The sequence below is a fragment of the Arachis ipaensis genome, chromosome B04 (genome assembly GCF_000816755.2).
Source record: "Arachis ipaensis cultivar K30076 chromosome B04, Araip1.1, whole genome shotgun sequence".
In the NCBI taxonomy this organism is placed as follows: Eukaryota; Viridiplantae; Streptophyta; class Magnoliopsida; order Fabales; family Fabaceae; genus Arachis; species Arachis ipaensis.
Window position 1 is genome coordinate 76,936,786 of NC_029788.2, and position 5,287 is coordinate 76,942,072.

The following is a 5,287-nucleotide window of genomic DNA, read 5'->3' on the forward strand; positions in this document are numbered from 1 at the left end:
CATTTCTTTATTTCAAATTTTAAATTTTTTATTTTGATTTTGAATATGTTAGATAACTTGTTTTACTGAATATTTGTTGCAATATTTGTTGAATAAATTTTTTAAATGTTTGATTTACAAAATTAATTTTTCTAAATAGATTTATGGATTTAGGACATGTAATTTTAAATATAACTAAATTATGAAATATGAAATAATTGTTTATGTTTATTATAACTTTTATCTTTTTATTTCGAATTTTTTTATATATTTCAAGTATGTCATATATTAAACATATTTTTTACATGAAATATTTTACATTTTAACAGAGGCCTCGCTTACTACTCCTTAGGCAAGTTAGCCACACTCTCGAATTGCTAGACGCCATTCGCCCTTACTTGAGGGATGGCAACACAGTGCAGCTCAGAGACTTTGTATTTGACAACACATTGACTATTGCATTCGTGGAGCGTTGGCATCCAGAAATCCACACTTTTCACCTGTCTTGGGATGAGTGTACCATCACCCTACAGGGTGTTGCGTACCACCTTGGGTTACGCACCAATGGAGAGCCAGTAGGTGGGTGCTTGCGTGACTTCAACACATGATACCAGAACCAGACCTGGAGTGGGTAGAAGAACTCCTCAATACTAGGCCTCCGCATACTCAGCAATAGTGGTGTAGAGGAAGGAGTCATTTTCCATAAAGCTAACATGGTTTAGGGACCGGGTACAACATATGCTAGCTGGTACAGATCCAGCCACCCTCCTATAGTATACGAGGTGTTACATTCTGTTGTTGATCAGGAGTTACCTAATGACAGATAAGTTAAACAACCAGGTCCATATCAAGTGGTTGCCATTGTTAGAGAACTTCAAGAGGTGTCATGGTCTTTTTTGGGGATTCGTTGTGTTTGCATGGATGTACTACTCGTTATGCTCTATAACACATCGATTCACCACTGATATTGCTAGATGCATGCCGCTACTAGTGTTAGGGATATATCATCGATTTTCAGAGTGGTGTCCATCTGATAGGCAGATTCCGAGATTTTCACTACCGTGAGGTATATCTTTTTATATATGGTTTTTCTCTTGTCGGTATCTTTAATTTATTTTATTTTGCACAAAGTGATGCACTGCTTGTTGTTATTGCACATGTCCATAGGTTGATAAGTATGGCCCGGCAGAATAGAGACCAGTTTGACCAGAGAGTCCTTCGATGGCATCTTGTGTTGGATCAGTTGCTATTGGTTATGGTATGCGACATTGTTTTATTTAGTTATCTTTAAATGATTTGTCGTTAATGAAAGTTACCTGATGTGATATATTATAATTTTCTTTGCAGTTCTAGTGGAAGCCATATAACGACCCAGTCTTGTAGGCCATCATTCCGGACTGGTTGACAAATGACCGGGAAAAGGGGACATGGATCTCTGTAGTTTTCATGGTTTGCTTCAACATTATTGAGTTTCATAATGCTGATCGGGAGATGATGAACAGATTTTTCGTATGGTTTAGAATTTCACAATAAATTCTCATTGCAAGTATAGTTTCTAAACCAACAAATAATTCTCTCATGCAAAAATTTGTTTGTCACAAGTACAAATCCCAATAAAAATATAAACCGAAGTATTTAAACATCGGGTCATCTCTCAAAGGAATTGCAGGGAAGTGTTCTTGTTATTGGTTATGGGACAAGTATTTTGGGGTTTTGAATAAGGGACATGAAAGATAAATGGCAAGAAAGTAAATGAAACTCAAATGTAAAAAGGTCTTGGTAAGGGTTGATGGTTAAGGATCTTTATCCTTGTTACTAACCACAACATGATAATTGTAAGGATCAATCTCATTAAGTCATCCTCTAACAAGTGAAGGAAAGTCAAATGAGCTACACCAATCCTAATCCGTAAGTCCTAGCCACCTCACTAATTAACTTAGTGAAAGGTAGAGTCAATGGACATCAATTATCAAGACTTGGACATTAGCAACTCAATTTCACCTAAGTTACCATCCCAAGCCAAGAACACAAAAATCTACTCTAACATCCTTTCAAGCATTTAATCAAACACTTGGAAGGCATAAAAGGAAAGCAAGATAAAATTGCAAGAAATTCAAATCTACAACTACTAATTGCAAGGAAATTAGCAACAAGAACCCAAATCAACAATAAAGGAAACCAAATATAAATTGCATTAAAGGAAAATAGAAGAAATAAGAATGCATCAATAACAAGGTAAACAAATACAAGGAATAAAATACTAAACTAGGAAAGCAAAGGTAGAGGACAAAAAATTAAAAAGGAAAAGTAAATTAAAGCATGAATTAAACCTAGATCTAAAAAATCCTAATCTACCTCTAACCTAATTCTAGAGAGAAGAGTGTGCTTTTCTCTCTAGAACTAACTAAAGTAGGATGAAAACTAAACTCTGTGCTCCCCCCTGACTCCTCTTGAATTCTACATGTAATAGGCTCAGAAAATGAGTTGGATTTGGGTCTGGGAAGCTCAGAAATCGCCCCAGCGTTTTCATTTTAAAGAAGTCACGTGCGAGCATCGACGTATACGTGTGGGTCACGCGTACACCGTTGAATAGAAAATTGATGGTATAGAATTTCACAAATGAAATCTCGTTGCAAGTATAGTCTCTAAACCAACAAAAATCCTTTCATACAAAAATTTGTTTGTCACAAGTACAAACCCCTAATAAAACTAATAACCGAAGTATTTAAACCTCGGGTCGTTCTCCCTAGGAATTGCAATAAAGTGTTCTTGTTATTGGTTATGAAGTATGTTTGGGATTTTTGAGGTAATAGACAAGAAATATAAATGGCAAAGCAAATAAACTAACAACTAACAAAGCTCTTGGCAAGGTATGAGAACTAGAAGTCCTATCCTCATTATCCTCCTCAATTGTGACAACAATTGTCCATTGCTCCCACTTAGTTAACCTCTAACTATGAAGGAAAGTCAAGTGGATGAATTAACTTGATTCCACAAGTCCTAGCCTAATCATGATGAAAGACTAGCTTTAGTGGTATTCAAGTTAATTAGCAACTTCTAATTATCAATCAACAAAATAATTAGATAACTCAAGAGTCACTAATTACTCTACCTAGGCCAAGAGGAACAAAATCTAACTCATAACTAAAAGAGGCATTTCAACAAACACATAGAAGGCAATAAAGGTAAACAACATGAATTGCAAGAATTAAAGAGAGATCTAACTACAAAGGCAATAGATCCATAATAGAAAATCAAAACAACATGAAAAGACACGGAAATCATAAATTGCATTGAAAGAGAAATAGAGATCTACATAAGAATTCATAAAGCAAAAGAAAAATTGAAGCAAGAGAAGAAGTAGATCTAGATTTAAGAAATTAACCTAAACCTAATCCTAATTCTAGAGAGAAGAGAGAGCTTCTCTCTCTAGAAACTAACTTTCCCTCCAAAACTAAACTAAACTAAACTAATGTGATGTAATGTGTTAATTCCCCTTCAATCCTTGGGTTAAATAGCATCAGAGATGAGTTGGATTTGGGTCTGGGAAGCCCAGAAATCGCCCTCAGTGGATTCACTTTAAGTGGGTCATGTGCGAGCACCGACGTGTGCGCGTGGGTCACGCGTACGCGTCGCTTGACAAATTGCTATCCACGCGTACACGTCATGTGTGCGTACGCGCGCATCGCCTTGCGACGTCACTTTCCACGCATGCGCGTCTGCTGCACGTGGGCGTCGATCTTAGCATCCCAAATCCTTGTTTCTTCATGAGTTCTCCACTTGCATGCTTTTCCTCTTGACCCCTTTGATCCATTCATAGCCTTTCCAATCTGAATTCACTAACAAACATATCAAGGCATCTAGTGGAATCAAAATTAGCAATTAAGGGCCTAAAAAGCATGTTTTCACACTTAAGCACAAATTAGGAGACAATCATGAAACCATGCTATTTCATTGAATAAATGTGGGTAAAAGGTCATAAAATCCCCTAAATTAAGCACAAGATAAACCCTAAAAATGGGGTTTATCAACCTCCCCACACTTAAACCATAGCATGTCCTCATGCTAAAATCAAGAAGGAAACAAAGGGTATCAACATTTATTCAATGCAAACTAACTAAATGCAACCTACCTAAATGCAACTATCTAAATGAATGCTACTACTTGGTCAAAATAAATCAATTTCCAAGAGAACATATATAAGCACAAGGGCTAAGGTAATAGCAATCACATTAAATCCACAATTGAATTGAGTTATTAAATATTTTATTTGCAAGAAAAGTGATGATCATGGGTGGAGACATGTAATTGAGCAATCGAACCCTCACCGGATGTGTATCCGCTCTAGTCACTCAAGTGTTTAGGGTTGATTCTCTCAATTCTCCCCTAATCATGCTTTCCAAGATTTGTTCTTTCTCTAACAATCAACAAATATTTCGTACATGCATACAATTATCATGAGGTCTTTTTATAGGTTGTAATGGTGCTAGGGTCAAGGTAGGATGCATATTTGGTCAAGTGGACTTGAAATTTGAATCTTTAATAAGCTTAGACTTCCCACCTAACCTATGACAACCTATACAATTTCAAAGCTAGTCTAACTACCCAATTTTCACTTTTTCACATACTCATGCATTTCCTTTTCATTTCACAACACTTATGCATTGATTCTTATTGAACTTTACTTTGGGGCATTTTGTCCCCTTTTTATTTCTTTCTTTTTCTTTTTCTTTCTTTTTCTATTTTTTTTCTTTTCATATATATATATATTTTTCTTTTTATTTTCTCATTTTTTTTTGCAATAAAGTATATACAAGAGCATCAATGCATATGGTTTTACATTTAATCAACACATGAGCATGTACCCAATTCCTAATATTTTCAATAGAAATACAACACACACCTTTTACTCTCAACCAATGTCCCAAGTTTTCTCACACTTGAATGATACACACACACACTAGCCTAAGCTAATCAAAGATCCAAATAAAGGACATTTATCCAAATAAGGCTTGTAATGTGCTAAAATTATGAACAAGTGGGTTAATCATAGGCTCAAATTGGCTAACAATGGAAGATAAAAAGGTAGGCTATTTGGGTGCGTGAGCTAATGAAATAATAGCCTCAATCATATAAGTGCATGAATACAAGGAATAATGGACATATAGAATTAAACAGATCAAAGATTACAATCATAGGAAGAGACTAATGCACACAAGAAGGGAAATAAGTGGTTATAAGATGTAACCACGCAATTAAGGCTCAAATCTCACAAGGTTGTGTGTTCTTAGCTCAAAACATGTTCTAC